The sequence below is a fragment of the Sitophilus oryzae genome, unplaced genomic scaffold (assembly GCF_002938485.1).
Source record: "Sitophilus oryzae breed Bouriz unplaced genomic scaffold, Soryzae_2.0 scaffold_1507_pilon_pilon, whole genome shotgun sequence".
In the NCBI taxonomy this organism is placed as follows: domain Eukaryota; kingdom Metazoa; phylum Arthropoda; class Insecta; order Coleoptera; family Curculionidae; genus Sitophilus; species Sitophilus oryzae.
Window position 1 is genome coordinate 2169157 of NW_022146178.1, and position 21339 is coordinate 2190495.

The 21339-nt window shown below is 31.5% G+C and overlaps 1 protein-coding gene across 1 annotated transcript in view; it reads left to right on the plus strand.

Moving 5' to 3' along the window:
* LOC115878283 (protein timeless homolog) overlaps positions 1-21339 on the plus strand; it is a 469464-nt gene that overhangs the window by 325347 nt on the left and 122778 nt on the right. The window lies entirely within an intron of this gene.

Genomic DNA, 21339 nt, shown 5'->3' on the forward strand with positions numbered 1-21339 from the left:
ACGTTGCGTTACAAAGTTGAAGAAGTACCTGCACCTCCCCGAATACCAAATTTAACTTTGAATTAAATTAATTTTGATTGTTTGTCGTGATTTGGAATGTCGATATGAACTCATAGAATACATTGCAACAATGGAATTATTAAATCTTTGAATCTAGAACAACTCCATTGGCTTTATTTATATTTACTTTCACAACATATTTTAGGAAATTTCACTACCTGGATGGCTAAAGATGTTATTATTTCTAGATATGATAAATACCCGGTGCGTCTCAAAAGTGGCTCACCCCTAACTTTTTTATTTTTTCAAATGAAAAAAAAAACGAGATTTGGTATGTTAGTATATGACATAAATTAGGATTGATTAACGTATTCAATTGTTTTTGGTCAGTTCCTGTTTCACCGGAAATGACTACAACTTTTTATTTTTAAATGGTACCCTCGGTATTTTTTTAATTTTATTCGATAGAAAATGACATTCTGAATAGAATGACATATCATATGTCAACTTTTGACATTCTTGCTTAATAAAAAATCGTATTTTAAATTTTAATCTAGAGTGCCATGGCTATGTTAAGAACACTAATTCTTAATCAAGGAGCCTTGGAAAAATAGATTTGATCATCTAATGTTTTTAGTGTCTTGTCCTAAGGGGTTAAAAAATGTCCAAATCGTATTTTTAATCATATCCCAATTTTTTCAAATGGAACGAGGATAGCTCATTAGCTTATTTAATAAAAACCAAATAATTAAATGCCTAACATTTTAGTCAGTATTTCATTCCAACAGTACTACAACTTGTCACAAAGACGTGAGTCGTTATTTAGAATTAAAAATTTGCAAGAAAACTAAATTAGAAGTGATATATTTCCGGGACAATTAACATCGGTAAGGTGTGACCCATTATAATGCATAATTTACAAATTCGTTTCCCTTGACAGTTAACTTCGTACCTTTAATTTAAAAAGACAAAAAACAACGAGAATATAGGTCAAAGAAAAACACAATTACGTTCCCGAATTAGGACTGAACGATAAATAACAAAAAAAATGTTTCTCTGTAATAAATGTAATTAGTTTGCTTAAATAAATATTTGATTGTCCTAAATTGACCTAAATACAACAGAAAATTTTATTTATTAGATTGTAAATATAAAACTAATTTATTACAAAAGTCAAATTATTCCGGCATATTTTAATTGCCTCTAAAAAGTAACTTGCAAAATATATAGTAACTTGCAAAAAAAAACTGTAAAAAGTATATAAACAAAATAAAATATATAGCGTATATAACGTTTCGCGCCTTAGCAGTAGCAAGATACAGCTTTCCATGCTAGAGCCGTTTGGTATACAAGGAAGATAATATACTAGCATTACGCTACGCTTCAACCGTCTATTATTAACTCAGGATCGTGAATTCCAAGTACTCATTTAGAGTTGAGTCGACCTAGGTACTCAAACTAGTTTTACTAAAAATAGTCGGCTGATGAACTGCCGACGCTCGGGATTCAACCAATTAGATTGGTAGCCTAGAACTGTACCTGTACCTCTACGCCATCGGGCGCCACATCAGTTAGAATGAGTGGGAGGGGGGTTAATCACCGCGACCTTACAGACCTATTGTAGCCCCCTTTCTTGGGTTATAACTCTTTATCCAGTCCCAGGGCTTTGACTAAAACCAGTATCGATGAGGGATTTCCAGAGGGTAGTTCTCCATCTCCAATATCAGTCGTACCAAAGCTTATGGCACGAATAGTTGTCGCCTCAGCGCCGGTGCACTCAGTGATAAGGTGTTAACCCATTTCCTCACAGAATCTGCATTCGCCGTTTTTTCTTAGCTTCAATCTATTGAGGTGTTCATTGAGAAGACAGTGTCCTGTTAAAAACTAATATTAATTTACAGATTTTTTATAACATTGTCAAATTTTCATACAGCCACACTATGCGCTTACCAAGAAACCACATTTCAATTTATTTATTTAGATATAATAAGAAATATGAATTTACCGAACCATATACGAAAATATATTTTCAGTTGACTATCGGAATCGAATTCCGCACTAAATCGCACAGCTGTCGCATTTCCAAACTCTTCATCCGGTTAAAATGGTGTCTGTGCCGTCACCGAATTCCTGCCATTCGATTTCACAATACGTGCACAGATTTCCCGCCTGCCTCGTTACCCCCTCCCCGGTCACCAAACTCGTACGTCTATGTGTCGGGTGCGACAGCTAGGAACGGCTGTAATCAGCGCTGTAGCATTTCGTCGTAATTGCAAATATCCGCATGTTCATAAAGCCATAAACGCCGGTAATTAAACTAAAATTATTACTATGATATATACCAATACTTCAAATTATAATCGAATGTCAATAGTTAAGTTAAATTGCATGAGAGGAAAAGTAAAGAACATGCCTTATGTCTTTTTTCCATAGCAACTGTTAAAATTGCCTTATACAGGGTGGCGCACCTCAAGATGTAGAAACAAAATATTTTATGGGTATATGTGGGGAGGTAATGTGCACAATTTAAAATTATTTTGAAATGTACAGGTTGTTTCAGAACTAAGATCCATACCAAAGTTATATTTTTTCTTGTGGAACACACACCCAGTATTTTATTTCATTTTTAGATTCTTGGGCCCAAAAAAGGTATTTATTACAAGGGTTAAATATGTTTAAAATCTTTGGTTTTTGAGATATTTAAAGATTATTTGCTAATTTAAATTTGTATGCTATAATAGAATAGATTATTAACACCCTCTACATTACTTTTCATAATTAGTTCTTGTGCTGAGTTTACAGGCAGAGAAATAAACTTTACAGAAAAATGCCATTCTTTCCTTAAATGTATACAGGGGTACCAAAAATTGCTGGTATATTTTAAATATTTATTTTACATAAAAACTTTGTTATTTAAAACGCAACACTATGTATTTTTTTAAATAAGTCGAAGCAGATTTAAATGTTCTTTCAAACTATATTAGGGTTTCCTATACCTATCTGGCTCAGATTTTGAATAAAAGCGATTTTTCAATAAAATTGTAATCAAGATGGCTAGTGTTGTTATGGCAAGTTTCTAGTGACATTCAGTAGCTATTTTCAAAATCGAAATTGGTTTAAGAACTTAAATTTATACCAGTTTACTTTTATTAATTTACCTGTAATAGTTTAATAAACAATATTTATTAAATATGTATTTATTATTCTATCAAGAAAAACGAAGAAGTAGTGCTTTGATAGATATATGGATTTTCTATAAAAGAGCCAATTACGGCAAATTCATTTTCTTCACTTCCAGCGACAGGTTTCTGCGTAATAGATTTTTTATAAACCACACTACCAGCTCTGCGAAATAAGGCAAGAAGATTTTCAAAGAAACGCTTATCGGGAAGATTCCTATTTGGATATCTTTGAGCATAAGCCCTTGAGGCCAAGAAGCAATTTTCCTGACAAAATAATATCACTAGTAACATATCTATTCGTTCCGCCAGCAGATACTGCTTTATTTTTCTTGATAAAAAAAATGAATACTTACGTATTAAACCATTATAGGTAAATTTAAGTAAACTGTTATAAATTATAAATAATAATGTCCATAAACTAATGTCGACTTTGAAAACAGTCATGAAAACAGTTAATGTCACTAGAAAATTGCCATGGCGACACCAGCCATCTTGATTACAATTTTATTTAAAAATCGCTTTTTTTTCAAAATCTGGGCTAGATAGGTATAGGAAACCCCCTAATATAGTTTGAAAGAGCATTTGAATCTGCTTCGATTTATTTAAAAAAATACAGGGTGTTGCATTTGAAATAACGAAGTTTTTATGTAAGATATATTATTAAAATAGATCCGTAACTTTTGATAGCCCTGTATAGATTTAAGGAACCAATACTATTTTTCAATAAAGTTTATTTTTCTACCTTTAAACTCAGCATAAGAACTAATTCTGAAAAGTAATGTACAGGGTCTTAATAGTCTATTCTATTGTAGCATGCATCTTTAAATATCTCAAAAACTAAAGATTTTAAACATATTTAACGCTTATAATAAATGCCTTTTTTTGGGCCCAAGAATCCAAAAGTGAAATAAAATACTGGGTGAGTGTTCCATAAGAAAAAATATAACTTTGATATGGATCTTAGTTCTGAAACACCCTGTATATTTCAAAAGAATTTTAAATTGTGCACATTGTCTCCCCATATATACCCATAAAATGTTTTGATTCTACATCTTCCCGTTTTCATATAATCAACCGAGGCGAATGGGGTGCGCCACTTCGTTTTGAGTCTTCACCAGACAGTACTATATTATATATACGTTTAGTATCTTCCAAATACTAATGGTAGATATAAAACAGCTACATGAATGCGATTTTTAATAATAAAATAATGAGTGTGTATTTATTTCTAAGAAAACAAACCACTAACAACAAATTTTCTTACAATAATCTGTGCAAGCTTAATTTCCTCAGACGCTCTATTTATTTTCCTTAAAGACTAGTAATCTGCAAAAAGTGACCTAACGAACACTCACTCTCAAAACAAGGATTATTTCCATCTCTTTCCCTTTCATACGTATCCCCATTAACGTGACAAAGCAAAACTTCCTAATGGCATTAAAACTGTGCATTTGAGAAATAATGTTTCGGCCGTATTATTTTCTCCAGCCTCATTTTCCGGCACAAAAAGCAAGATTTTCCGCCATTACTTCGCTTTTAGTTTTTACAAAAGCTTTCACGGCCAGCTTCTATTAGTTTTACTGCGCCGGCACGAAAAATCGTCTTTTTCACTTTTGTCGGTTATTTTCCGAGTTTGAGTCAATATTATTTTTATAAGGGTTGACGAGCCGAAAAAATAACAAAAAGGGTTTTGACTCTAGTTTTAATATTTTAAAATTTATGAGGTATTTATTTAAATAACAACGAAGAAGTAGTACAAATAATTTTTAAATGATTAAATATTTTACTTAAGTTATTTAGTATGGGAGATAACATTTTCTTAATAAAGAAGTAATAAAAAATATTCAAAAAGAAATATTCTCCCCAATAACTATAAATTGGACACATTCTTTGCGCTGAAAATTAGTAGTGGGAACTATCGAATGAATACTATCGAAACATTCGATAGTTGCAATTCATTCGAATAATTCGATAGTTAGTAAGAAAACATTCGTTGAAAACTATTCGAATAAAAATTATCGAATAGATCCGTCATCTGCCTTGAAATATTGTATTCTAGTAATTCGGCAGCAAAAACCATTCATTTATAAAATTCATTCATTTATGAAATTCATTCATTCGTCAGGATCGATTGTAATAAAATATTAACTGAATTTTAGTTGTCGCCCGGCGACGTAGGTTTCTTTCCGAGAAACCCGACAGCGGTCGGTGGCAATGCTATGAAAGAAGCCGGCATCTTTTTTTGCGGAGTCAGATATAGATAAGGACACATTATTTTTTTTATTGAGGTGCTAGTATTTACACAGAAAATACATTATGAAAGGCGCTGTTGCCATATTTTGGTATTAGTTGATATTAGCAAAGAATATTATTGTTTGGCTTTAGTTAATTAGGGATAGTATGTCTATATATTCTGCATTTTTTTTTATTAATATTCTGTTGTTGCACTGCAATAATACTTGTTATTTTGGATGTAGGAAAATTATTTTTAATGTTTTTTAGCAAAGACTGGTTTAATAAATAATAATAATATAAATATTTTCTTACATAGTAGTAGCAAAATATAAACAACAAATTAGATGTCAAAATTATTTATATTAGATCCTATTTAAAAATAATTTTTTGGCAACGTTGGTTTATTAATTAATAATAATTACAGAACTAATTTGTTATATTAACAACAAATTTTAAAATCATGAAATATAAACATTTATTAATTTTCTAAGCATGCAGTGTAATGGAAGGAAAATATAAATAAAAAATTAGAAATCAAAATTATTTATATTAGGTGCTTTATATTACTATTTAAAAATTATATTTACTTTTACTGGCATTTACTTTAAAAAATAAATGAAATATTATTTCTTCGCAAAAAACTACATGTAAGAGAATTAGCATAAACAAAATACAAACATCGTCAACTTTTTTTTTTAAATTGGCACGTGTAAAACTTTCATTTTAATTTTCTCACCCCATAGTTTGAGTTCGATAACCGTTTACTTAAATATGATTATACAACCACATTACTTAAATATGATTCTTAAGTTCAACTAATTCATATTATTAAAACATCTAAAATACAAATATGTATTTTTAAAATTAATTGTAAGTTCATCTCATCTCTCTTAAAAATTGCTACTTCTCAAAATTTACCATTAAAAAATAGACCATATACCATATAAAATTAAATAATTGAAAGATCGGACTACGGAAAACCACACAAATTTTTGGAAAAATTTTGACCTAACTACTATTTTAGTATTTTAACTATTTTAATAAACGCAAAAATAGCACAGTATTTATACGGCGAAGTTATAAAAATTTGGAAGAACCAATAATGCCACTGACGCATACAAAATTCAAACGAATACTAAATTTCATTTATCAAAAGCATTCGATAGTCGTGGCTCAACGATAACCATTTAGTCGCACGGCGAGGTTGTCACATATGCTTTAGTATACAAATGAATGAATGATTTTATTCGAATAAAACCATTCGATAGTTGAAATCATTCATTCATTAACCATTCGATAGTCTAATTCATTCGATAGTTCCCATCGCTACTGAAAATGATAGCGTTAGCGTCCTTAGTTTAATATGCATCTTATTACATTCTCAATTCGCCCATATACATAATAATTATTTGTAGAGCAGAATACACAGAATAGTTGAAAAGCTAATTCAGTGAAAACAATACGATAAGCAGATACATCAATTACACTCAATAACTCCCGGAGTTCCTCAGAGACAGAACACCTCCATTCCTTCAGCATTGAGAAATCCTTTTCCTTATACCACTGCCAACTCGTCGCTGCATTATTGTTGATATTATCAATTCGGTTAGATGCATAAGAGCCTAAACTTGTAAACTAATGGGACGATGCTTTGCCAAACTTGGGTCGTTATTCATTATTAAATTATTAGACAGTCGGTTGCGCAGTAGGAAAAGTTTCTTTGATATTAGACGAGAGCAAACTTTAATTGTCAACTATCGGCCTTATTTGTGCTGTCTAACCTGATATTAATAGTTACAAAACTTTAAGTAATGGCGTTTAATTTAATATTTTACGAAATGCCCAGCTTGAGCTATCTTCTAGATATAGATAGATGTAAATATACCTACAAGTAAGTCAAATATACAATTAAATTTCTATATAGATATCAAATAAAATTCCTCTATTTATTATCAATAACTGTTATTAATTGTCTAAATCGTCAGTAAGTTCATTAAAATATTAATCGTCTAAGTATCAATTAACTGAAACAATTACCTACAATTGGATTCACTAGCGACGATATCTATTATCGATCCAGATAAACCTTTAAAAGTCAAAACTTGTTAACTAACTCAACAATCGCTTCGCTAAGTTAGGAAATTAGACAATCTGTTGCGCAATCTGGAATACTTTAATTGGATTATTGATATTGGGCAAGCCGTGATTTCAAAGTGAACCAATTAAAATGAACTAATTATTGAAACTATTGAACTCACTACACACACACATTCCTATTGTTCAACTGGAGATTAATTATTATAACTAATAAGGAAATTTGTAAAATAGAGTTTTTTTGAATCGAGAAATTTGAATTGTTTTTCCGTATTTTTTTATCGTTTTTGTAAATAGTTATCTTACCACGATCTAAGACACTCGAAGAAATTTCTCAGGACTTACAACCGAGAAAAATCAAAGATTTTCCTTGAATTTTGTAAGAACAATCTTCGTATTGTCACGGGGTGTTTAACAAGACGCTGTCTTCTCAATAAACACTTCAGTAGATTGAAGCTAAAAAATAACTGCAAATGCAGATTCTGTGGGGATAATGAAGGAATACCAAAGCACCTTATCACTGAGTCTTCGAGACGACAACCATTCGTACCATAAACTTGGGTACGACTGATTTTGAAGATGGAGAACTAACCTCTGTAAAATCGTCTCACATAATGGCTTTTGTCAAAGTCCTGAGATTGTATGATGGGAGACATGTACTGATGATGAAAGATTGTATGATGAGGATTGTATAATGAAGACAATTGTGTTCACTAAAAAATTCAATACATTAATAATAAATGAAGCTAATATAGGTACAAATTAACAATAAAAGTACTATCAACAATATAATAAATATATGTAATGTTGCCAAAATAACACCTAGTATAAATTTAAAAGTAAAAAATGTAAAATTTAGTATGAATGTACATGAATATGTACCGGGTGGCCAACTAAGAATGGACGCCGGCTGTATCTTAGAAACTACTTATCGTATAACTTTGGGAAAAAAATTCTAATAAGTAAATCGACCAAGAGAAATCGCTGGAAATTATTTTCAAGTTTGAAAAATGTCCGCTAGGGGGCGTTTCTCTGATAGCCAATCAGAAAACATGGTTTTTCTCAAAAATATGCAGGTGGACAGGTATTTTAAATATTACTATTGTAAGTATCGAGAAATTTGTAATTTTTTTGATATAGAGTATTTTGCTCTATCTCATAAATTAAAGTGGTGGGGGAAGGTTAAACTTGCTTTTGTTAAAATAAGAATAACTTTGGTTTGGGTTACCCGATGTAAACAAACTAGGGCTCGTTTAAAAGAGCTTTTCTTCCTTAATGATCTCCAGTATAAATTTTGTTTCTATAATTTTTTTCGTGGTAGCTAGAGGGCGCTGTTTGACATTATAACAGATATTGCGCTTTCGCATAAAAAAATTAAATAGGAGGCTATATTTCTTTTTGCACAGTTAAATAGAGCACAAAATTTCCAAAAGATCAGCGCAAACCGCAACTTTCTATCTTCTCTCTAACCGGAGATATTAAGAGAACAAATCATGTTAGGGTGCCGCTTAGGATTATATGGTCTAAAAATTATAGTAGTAGGCTAGGAAACAAAAAGAGATAAATTAGTTACGTCAAAATATCAAAACGTTTAAGTTCAGTTTTCATGCATCCGAATTTCGGGCGTTTTCTTAAAAAAATAACGTCATAAATATTTAAATATGCTGGACCGGTCTGGGGGTGGAGAGGCTGTTTGCAGCAGAAGATAGAGAACTCTTCCACGAAATAGTCATGGAGATCGCCAACGCCTGAAGATAGGCACCGCAAGAAGAAGCTCAGATTAAAATGTCCGAAAGTCGGACAATCAATAATTTTATTAAAATTTCTAGGAATTTTGTGCGTATTTTTGCGGCCGAATTTCGTATGGTTGAAAACTAGGGGTTTATTTTATGTAACGGCATTATCTACAGTTATTAGTTATTAATCCAAGTTCGTCCTTCATTTCACTTGTTTTCGTGTTTTACCTGTTTTTGTGTTATTTATCATTATATTATAAAGTGTATGTCGTTTGGGTCACTTTTCATATAGCACCGAATCTTAACGATATGCACTACTGGTCCAAATCTACCATTGATGCAAATAGGTCAGCACCAAGACCGTTAGTCGGTAAATGTTTAGGCAGGAATTCTAGGATGGCGAATGATTGGACTTTTTTAATTATCTGAATGAAATGAGTTATCCATAATTTCTAAGAAATGAATTGCCAATATTGTTAGGGGATCCATCATGATGAAATTGCATTTGTTGCAATTTCATCAGCATGAATGCAGTTGGTGTATTTATTGCAGTTTGTGCATGTGTGCCGATTATTTTTATGATGTCAAACAGCGCCCTCTAGCTACCACGAAAAAATGTATGGAAACAAAATTTATGGTGGAGATCATTAAAGAAGAAAAGCTGTTTTAAACGAGCCCTAGTTTGTTTAAATCGGGTAACCCAAACCAGAGTTATCCTTATTTTAATAAAAGCAAGTTTAACCTTCCCCCACCACTTTATTTTATGAGATAGAGCAAAATATTCTATATCAAAAAAATTACAAATTTCTCGATGATTACAATAGTAATATTTAAAATAACTGTTCACCTGAGTATTTTTGAGAAAAACCCTGTTTTCTGATTGGCTATCAGAGAAACGCCACCTAGCGGACATTTTTCGAACTTGAAAATAATTTCCAGCGATTTCTCTTGGTCGATTTACTTATTAGAATTTTTTTCCCAAAGTTATACGATAAGCAGTTTCTGAGATACAGCCGGCGTCCATTCATAGTTGGCCACTCGGTACTAATACTAAATAAGTAAGAAGCTAATTCAGCAAAAACAATACTGTAAGCAGATGTATCAATTTCACTCAATACCTACTGGAGTTCCATAGAGATCAGATCATCATTAGAGACAGAACATCTCCATTCCTTCGCGTTTGGTAAATGTTTTCTCTAATACAACTGCCAGTTCCTCACTGCATTATTGGTAATATTATCGATTTGGTTAGATGCACAAAAGCCTAAACTTGTAAACTAATATATAACAGAGCTTTGACAAACTTAGTTCGTTATTCATTGTTGATTAGACAGCCGATTGCACAGTCAGGAAAAGTTTCTTTGATATTCGACCGAGAGTAATATTTAATTGTTGAATATTAGGCTTATTGCTTCTAACTAACCTGAGATTAACAGTTAGAGAATTTGACTATAACTAATAGTAAGACTAGTAATACCTGCTTTTCTTATTATTAATATATATTAATTTGACAGAGATCCCCAAAACTGCGCTTAATTTAATATTTTACGAGAGGCCCAGCTTAATGTATCTTTTGCATAAAAGGGGTTGTTGTCTGGGGAAGATTAAGTACCCAAAAGGGGGGGCATGTAAACAATTAAAATGCTATCTAGCATTAAATTTTGTGTACCTCTTACAAATTGTTTTAGTTTAGGATATACCTATTTGTTTTTCAAAATATACAATACAAATACAATTAATAGTTTCGACCACTAAGTCATTTGAATTGCTTTAACTAGATGTTATAGTGTGTCCTTTCGCCTTAAGCTGTAATTAATAAATAAAAACCAAGAAACTTTGTGTAATTATTGTCAGGATAGTTATCTAAGGTAACTTAGACTAGTTCGTGCATCTATTTAGCTATAGTCTATATTTTAATTCAGTATATATTTTAATTTCGTGGCTGTATTATTTTTGTTCTTCAACGTCGAAAAAGTGCTTTTATTAAGTTAGAAATGTATTTCTACTAAACTGTTTCATGTACAGATAAATAAAAATTAAATAAATGGAACAAAATAATCTTCCTGTTCATAAATTTGATGTAAAATATAAATATATAAAACAATTAAATTTTAGGTAATGCTAATATTAATATACCTACCAAAGAAACTTCAAAAACGTTTTCTCAGATGCACTACCGACTGTCTAATTTAATTATGAATAATGAACCAAGTTTACGAAGTTATTGTCTTGTTAGTTTACAAGTTCACGTTTATGCATCTAACCGAATTGTTAGTATTCTGAGGAATGACTGTTATTTGAGCGAAACCACCGTTTTGACTATTTTAATTGAATTTACATATCTAATTATTTATATCATATAATATTATATGTTTATTTTTTGTCTACTTGCTGGAAACGCAAGTAGATTATATAATACATTAGCGGTACCGATAGCATTACAGGGAACTGAAGCCTGGACTACCACAAAAGTTAAAGAACAAAGAGTCAGGACAACGGAGATGACGTTATTATGAAAAATAAAAGGAATAAGTAGAAAAAATCTAATAAGAAATGACACAACAAGAAAAGGACTAAAAATACAACTGTTAGAAGAAAAGTATACAAACCAAACCAAACTGTAAATTATCTTTAGTATTATTTTTAAATATGTATTAATAGGTAACATCCGTCAGAAAGTATGTATTCAACTATTTGCTGATAACCCATGTTGACATACCATATTTACACGAACAAGTTGGACATTTACAGTCCGCATGTTAATTGTTTGAATTTAGGGTGCGTCTACCTTCCCCCAGGCAATAACCCATTTTAGGGGAGTCTAGAATCCTAACTTTAAATTAATCGCGAAGCAGCATTTTGCCGATACCCCAACCAATTATATTTAACTCTAGCGCCCATTAATCTTAGGTTAGCCAATGAAAACGAGTGCAATAGTTCAAACAATTAAGGTTTAACTTTGACCTAATATCAATAAACTATTGAGGGTTTTCTCAGTTGCGCAACCGACTGTCAAATTTAATATTGAGTAACGAGCCAAGTTCACCAAGTTATGTCGTGTTAATTTACAAGTTTGGGATTTTATGCACCTAAACGAACATGTAGTATCGTATATAATGAACCGAGAACTTGACAGTTGTGTTATTGAAACAAATTTTCACATATGGATGCTTGAAAGGATTTTGCGTCCGAGGAACATTGATGTTTATTGAGAGGAATTACGATTTCTGTTTAAATTACTGTCTTAGTCATATTTGTAGTGTTCTAGATAATACAGTATATCTTTACTAATTTTTTGTTTAAGCTTTATTCAGACCCTCGCAATTTTAGTTTACGATCATTCACAGTGTTTAAAAAACACAATTAAAATTAATAGCATATCCTAGCAACAGCTTGCATTAGTCAGTTGTATCCATAGAGAAAGCCTAATCACTTAGCTTATAAAACAATTAACTTTTGATTTCTAACCACAATTTCTCTTGACAGAAGATAATGAAAGGCCAAAATGACATTTCTCGCAAATTTTGAAGTATAATTAGCGGTAAAGTTAAAGGTTTGATAACGTTTTCTACTAATTGAGAATGTCTACCACTAATTTTGACGTTCTGAATGCTTACATCGAAATTAAAGGAACAAACTTCTACGCTAATTGAAACCACTAATTTATTCCACTAATTGCGAGGTTCTAAATGAAGCTTTAGCCCACGGCCACACAGAAAGCGTTTTTAGCGTTTTGCGTTTTTTGCGTCTCAAGCGCTTTTTGCGATTTTACCGTTTTAAGCGTTTTTTTCGATTTGTGTCCAGTAAAAACACGCAAAAGACGCGGCAGGTCTGCAGTTTCTATCAAGATGTCAATAAGTAACGTCGCAAGCTCGTGGATTCCTACCGGCCCGTTCAACAATCAATCCTGTGAGAAAGAGATAGGCGAGATCGGCGCGATTAGCGTTGAAGAGAGGAAGATAAAAGATGCTGGGATTGAATTGTGGACGGGCCGGGGCATATATTCGTCGACAACACAATCTACTGCTAGTGCCAGTGGCAGTGGTGTGTATAAAAATAATTATTATTTGGCATTTATTTTACGAATTTTAGTTTATATGTGTATAGTTTTTTATGTTGTAGTGTTGTGGTTACTTGTTATAATTATAATATAATATAATAAAAAATTATATTTATATAATAGATCTTATATAAGAAATATATATTACTAGTTGTTAACGCAATTTTAGGACATGATTTATGAAACTTTTTGGAGTGAAACTTCTTTACGCGCGCTGGGAGTAAACATTCAAGGCAGTGACATACGAGCTAGCGAGACGGCCGCGGCCCTGACACACGAACTAGTTGTAACGAAACGTGTTAACGGCTTAGATATACGTAGTGACGCGACGTGTATTTGTGAGTAGTTCACGTGTTTATCAAAAATATTGATATTTTAATACAAATTTTGTAAAAGTGAATCAAATTATTACGTGTAAAAAACCATTTGTTACACGTAAATAACTATTTTTATTATTTTCCGCGAATAAAAAAAAACTATTTTTTACGCTTATAAAACTATTTGTTACGTGTAAATATATATTTGTTACACGTAAAAAACTACTATTTACGCGTCAAAAACTTATTGTTTCTGGTAAAAGAAACATTTTTTTGGTAAAAAATTTTTTTACGCAAAAAAAAATATTTTTTACGTGTAAAAAAGTATTTGTTACACGTAAAAAACTATTTTTTACGCGTCAAGAACTTATTGTTTCTGCTAAAAAAACCTTTTTTACGCAAAAAAAATACTTTTTACGTGTAAAAAATTATTTGTCACACGTAAAAAACTAATTTTTACGCATCAAAAACTTATTGTTTCTGGTAAAAAACCCTTTTTACGCCAAAAAAAATATTTTTTACGTGTAAAAAACTATTTGGTACACGTAAAAAACTAATTTTTACGCGTCAAAAACTTATTGTTTCTGCTAAATACCCCCCAAAAAAAATACGTGTAAAGAACTATTTGTTACACGTACAAAATTGTTTTTTTAAGCTTTAACTTATTTTTTCTGGTAAAAAAACTTTTTTACGCAGAAAAAAACACTTTTTACGCATAAAAAAACTATTTTTTACGTGTAAGAAAATATTCCTTTAATTTATTACTTTTTCAACATTTCAAACTACATTTTTTCAAACATTTCCTTCAAATTTTTGAATTTAATAGAATCTTCCTAAACAGTAGATGTTATCATAAAAATATTTTTAGATAATATCCAAAAATGAAAAAAAAATCCATACTATGTAGTTAATTTATTTTTAATGTATTATTAAATATTACGTCCGCCTATGACGGGGTCTCATAGAAAACGCTAAAGACGCTACAGAAAACAAATTGATTTGTTTTTATTTGCGTTTTTTGCGAGACACGCTAGATGCTTTTGGTGGGGCCACTCCTATATATTCTTGTTATTTTGTTTTAGACGCAAAAGACTCTTCTTGCTAAAAACACAAAAAACGCTTTCTGTATGGCCCTGCACTTACGGTTAGTGCCAACAATAATTCAGACTATTAGACTTAGAACTTAGACTATGTTAAATATTATATAGACTTAGACTATGTTAAATAGTATTTTCTTTGTTCTTTGTGTTTTTTTTTGCTTTCGAGGACATGAGGAGATATACCTCCTGAATCTGTAAGCATTTTTTGTCCGTTAGTCCGTAGTAATTTTTATCTTTCACTAAGAACTTTTTCATAAAATTCCTTCTTAGTCTGCAACGATTCAAAAAATTAAACTCATCAAAACAAATTGCTTCTCCTGACTCACTGTAACAATGATTTTATATTTTGTTCATTTTATTGAAACAATGCTGAAAACGAAATTTGAATGAAATCTTAATTAAATCTTCTAGAACTTTTTATTTATCTTAATCTGTCTTAGATTTGATGCCGATTTTTAAGCGCATTATTCCAGTGTCTAAATCTCATTAAGTCAGAATTAATGAAATAATAGCATTTGCGCGACTCCCCGAAAAGGTTTAGTGAATCGGCTGAGCGTGAAATCGTTTGGGATAGCAGAAACTAATGGAATTAGTTTAACAATGAGGTCTTAAGCATTGTCATAGGATTTTTAATTTTTAAAATAACATCGGAGATAGTCGGAAGCAATAATTAGACTATCTATATTTTTCAGAGAAATAAATTAAATAACTATAATGATAATTTGTCAAATATAAATTAAAACTAGATTTGTATAAATAACGAACTGCAGCTTCGTAATATCGATTTTTTTATTTTATATTTTTGGCTTGTTTTCAGCATATTTTCAGATGACCTTTTTTAAGAAATAGAATTCAATTTAACAAAATTAAATATAGATATGATGGTCGCATATACAAATGGGAAGCTATTTTGAATAGAAATGCCGTTATTTTGATACATAAGTTTGGAAGATCATAATTCTACAAAATATGAGACACACTTTGTAAATTAAAGATATGTATATTGATTTAACGTGCAGATCGCTGTGCAGACTGTGTTCCACAAGTACTATGGTTGTATTTTAGTTGTATTTTGAACATTTTCTAACTAAAATAATCATATTTTCCAAGATATTTGTTTTGTTTATTACATACCATACAATTGAAAAAAGGGCACCAACGACGGCTGAGAATGACAATCGATGTTAATTTTGGCGACGTCAAGCCCTAGACGTCATTTACTTCGCTCGTACTTTTATTTATTTATTCTTTAATGGCGCTTACAGTTGGCCAGAAGGTTGTAATTTATTTTTATATTGAGTAAAAACGAGTTTTAAATGGTGTAGTTTAAATCTGAAAAAAGATAATTTTGTGAAAATAGATTTGTGTGTCTGGAAACATTCTATTCTTTTTTAATTTTCCTATAATTAGTGTTAATTTTTAAAAAGTTTTATTTCAAATTTTACTAAATAACGTTTAGACATTGATCTCGCCAAAAGTATTAACGATTTTCATTCCCCAGACAGTTTTGATGCCGTTTTTTCGGCCACACGGTATAATTGTAACTTCTTCTTTCAGTACCTATCCTCTATGGATGTTGGCAATCATGTTGGCCCAATAGCAATCCTATTGACAGCTGCCCTGAATAAATGTATGGTCGTCATTCCCGTCCACTGTCTAATATTTTTCATGATGTTCGTCGGCGTTCCTAACCTCTTCTACTATCTATTTTGCAGTATTAGTTGGATAAGTTGGTATTTATCATTATGCATCATATGCCCAAGGTTTTTTTTTCTCACTTTCACACTATGTATAATTTTTAGTTCTTTTTGTATTCGTTGGATTATGGTGTTGTTTGTGACATGATAAGTATATGAAATCCTGAGCATGCGGCGATAGCACCACATTTCAAAGGCTTCCAAGTGTTTAGATGTAGCATCTGTCAAGGTCCAATCTTCCACTCCATGTAGGAGCGTGGAAAATACGTAGCACCTTAGGACCTGTGTTCTTATAGCAATATTCAGGTGCATATTGCATAGGATCTTTCTTTTTCTATGCGGCATCTAATCTCTCGTGAGTGATCATTTTCAGTGATCAGGCTGCAGTCCAAATACGTGATGGTATCTGCTGTTTCCAAGGTTTCCTTATTGGTCCTAAACTGGTGGTATTGCTGCTACTATAATAGTAGTAACTCGGAAAGATATTTTTTCAGAAAAAAATAAATTTTACCTTACTAATGAAAACCGAAAAAAACATAAACGTTGTTTGTGGGATCTAAATATACCTCCTCTAAACATATTTACCGTTTATGACCCCTGTATATATTTTTCCATAAATACCGATAATAAAAGTTAAAAACTTAAATCATAATTTCAGTTGCCTCTCCTTTTTTTGCCATGTACCATTGGTCGAAGTTTTAATAACGACATTTTCGAAAATGTATTAATTATTTCCATTCCGAAATCTCATTAAGTCAGCACTAATGAAATAATAGCGTTTAGGCGACTCGCCCCGAAAAGGTTTAGCGAGCCAGCTATGCGTGAAATCGGTTGAGAAAGCAGAAACTAATGCAGGCAGTTTAACAATTAGGCTCGTCGAGTTGGGCCCTTTGTTCCCCGGATTTAAAGCCGGCGCGCCGTGAAAGTCGCCGGCCATTATGTGTGTGCGGAAACTTTCAGCGCGGCCCGGTCGCCCTTCTTATTGTCGAAGTCGTCGCCCTCCAACGGTTAAAGTTAAAAATGTGCAGTAATGACACTTGGGGGACTCCTTTATGGATGGAGGACTATGGCGGACCCTTTTTCGGTAAAAAAGATATGATTATTACAAGCCTCTAATAATATAAGTCAATAATGTATGACCTATCAATTTTTCAAATTTTGAAGCACCTACGATTAACAGCATCATTGCATTAGGCAAATTAAAAAGACTCAGGGCAAAAACACGTACAAAATTCACCACAGAACTTTAAAACGCTGATGACTGCGCTCTAGTTGCAAACACGTTACAACAATACCTGGGCATACGAGGCTTTGAGCCTTAAGCTAAACATCGACAATACCAAAATCATGTGCACCCCCTGGAAGATAACAACAATGCTATAAAATTCGGAGAAGAACTACTGGGTTTCGAAAACGACCAATATCGACTCTGAAATCCAGCACAGGATTAGCAGTGCCTCAAGAGCATTCTGAAAATTAAAAGACAGGGTTCTCTACAATCATGACTTGAGTACAAAAACGAAACTTGCAGTGTACCGAGTAATTATAATCCCCAGCATATTATATGGGAGCAAAACCTGGGTGCCGCACAGTAGGCAATATGTCCAAACCAAGTTGCAAAAAATAACATCCACAGTTAGCATTTATGACAATAACATTAGATTGGAAACATATTAGTTAAGAGGAAATCACATAAAACTAACAAAAAAACATATTCGGAGTCTCTTTCGAGGGGCTGTAAAACGAACTTTGCGCAAAACCTACATTTTCAGTAAATTTGTGTCCAATAACTGCCTTTTTTCTACAATTTTTTAAATAGTAGGCGTTGCATTCAAGTGACACAGTATTATAACAATTGAATCGGACGACCTTAGCTTCTGTCAATAATTATTGTGAAATTGTCATAACGTGTTTTACGTAGATTCCCGGTTGCCGTAAATTTAATGTCAAGGTAAGTAAAAAAGTATCTTTTATTTTGATTTTTTGGATAAAAACTAGGTAAAGGTCAAAGTAGAACATAATCATTTAAGGGTTTTTTGATAGTGGCCTATATTCTGTCTTAGAAAAGTTGAGTCAAAAAAATCGCAAAAAATCGCAACATTAAATTTATTGGAAGCGTAAGTCTCCATGCGTATGTGTATAGTAAGATCCTTTATGTGGACACTTCTCATAAATTAATTATTATAGTAGCTAGAGAAGAACTTGAAATATAAAGTTACGTATTTTTTCTCAAGATTTCCGAAGAGGTATGTCATAAATGTCAAATGACATTTTTTGACAAATTGACAAATTTTGACAGTACCAAATTTTTTAAATTAAATGAAATGGATTTTTCTTTCAGATTTAAAAATGTGCACTTCGTGACCATTGCATCCAGCTGTTATAAAACAAAATATCAGTAAATAGTAAATGGTAAAATAAAATTTAGATATTTTTAATAGGTATAAGTTCTGTTATTTTCTAAATCGTCATTGTTTAATTCTCAGAATATGGTTACTTATTTAAAATATAATAATAAATATTGTTCACATATTGTCTGGTATTATTAGAGACCCAACTTATTGAAATGACAAACAATCTTGAATAGATTGGATTAGTATACTCAGGGTTTTCTTTTATACATTGACACCCCCTTTATCTTTTTTATTTGACGTTTCCGAAAACTGTCTCAAATGAAGGTGGTTTTGAATAAATTTGCCAAAAAAAAGTCTATTTTGCATATACAAAGTGCTTCAAAAAGTCTGGGCATGGTTCAACTTTCTTATTTCAAATTAGGTATAGAAGAATATATAAACAAGGGTATAGGCTATGCTACATAAAAGTAGTTAGGATTTTTAGGAGAAAATAAAAATCAAATAAGAAATTGGGTACTAATTTGAAATAAGAAAGTTGGGCCACGCACTGGATTTCTAAGGCACCCTGTATATGCAAAGAAGACTGTTTTGAAAAATGTATTCGAGACCATTGAACTTTTATTCAAGACACTTTTTTCGAAAACGTCGAATAAAAAAGATACAGAGGATGTCAATATATAAAACAAACCCTGTATATGCCGGAGGAGTAATAATTGCTCAATATTTGTCTGTTTCATCTTGGCTCTGCCAAAAATCGTAAAATTTAGTGAAATATAAAATATTCTTACCGCCTCTTGGTAGCTGTATTAGTCAATAGATGATTTTTCCCATTTTATGAATCCCCCCCACCACCCCCAGCCACTCTCAAGTCAGCCAAAACTAACTGGGTTCACGGGCTACTAGCATAGAATGTTTTTACCAAATTTGAATGAAATCGTACAAAAAAAGAATTTTTGCAACATACTTCTGGATTTTTGCCCACTGTGTGCCGTACCGCCAACACATGAACGCATTAAACAAATTGCAACAGAGAGATGATAAAGACACCTAGACAACTCTTAAGAATCCGATGCTGTTCCATCATGTCTCAAACGTATCGGTTCTTGAAAAAGCTAACTAGGAGAGTATTGAAGTCATGGTTACAATATATTATAACCACAGGGTATTTAATGTATTATTATTTTTTTAATTTTTTGCCAAAAACTTACTCAGACAAGTTGATCAGACTGGATTTACGACTCCGCATTTAATGTTATTGTTCTTACCACACTTGATTGTCTTAATCATTATTTAATCTATAATATTTATTGTTTTTATTTGTTGCAAATAAGACGCAAACAAGTTCAACATGAAGTTAGTTAAGCATTTAAGAATTTCTCTTTTCGTCAAGATTAATTAAAAAGTTTTGTAGATTTTGTTTCCTTCCCAAATATTTTCTACACTACACAACTATTTCGTCACTGTCAAAAAGTGTGTTTCTTTTACACTGTTTTTATATTTAAACTTTAAAGATTTTAGCAGTTCTTGAAATGTCGTTCTTTTAAAACTTGACAAGATAGAAACTTCGGCAACATTTTTTGCCCGTTTTGTTTGTGGTAGAATTTTTATGTACCAGAGTCCTTGCAAGATATTAGAGCACATTTTTTTTTACTTTTATTATATAATATAAAGGGATTTCTTTTAACACTGAGCTATGAAAAGTGTTTTGTTGCTTTAACAAATTTGTATAAAAAAATAAAGAATGAAGAACATCACTTTTTTTTCTGCTTAATTAAGAATAATAGCAATATCGGTACAGTTAATACCCTCTTGAGATTTCAAGTATACATTACGTTATCTTATTTTCCATCCCATACTTAATCTATTGTGTTACAATAATCTTTTTTTTTGGTCCACGCGTTTATATTTACTGATAATCTTAATTAATATCAGCTGTAATTGTAGATCTGTATCTATTTTCTGCTGTATATGTATATGATATCTGCTGTATCTAATTTTTGACGTTTTATCGCTTCCGGTGGTGGAACTAAAACGAAGGCATTTCTGTAAAATGGAGCTATTATTATTAAGTACGACGTTACCATGACGTAAGTGACTGGGAAACTGAATTACCTTCGTTTAAGTGCATATTTTTTAGTAAATATGGCCGTTTTTAAACGCTTTGGCTTTAAATTTTTCGTTTATTTTTTAAGGTGGTTTGTAGGAAATGACATTTCCATATAGCTGGTCTGATAAAATAGAAAGATGTCATTAATTTATGGTTGAATTGTATTGGATTATTTTTTTTCAAAAATAGTGCTAGATAGGCATACAATACAAAGTTGGTTAATATAAAAAATATATAAGTTCCATAAAGTCAGTGCCGTGCATTTTTTTTTTCACAATTATTTTCTATAAGGTGTCTCCTAGAACGCCATTGGTCTTAATAATTTTAATTTAATTAGATTTAAACTAGGTTCTTTTTATTAGAAATAACACAAAGAAATTTCAAGAAAATCAGTAACGGAGTACTCAAGATAACTACCAAAAAATGTATTTTTTTTAAATTAACATTCTGTATAATA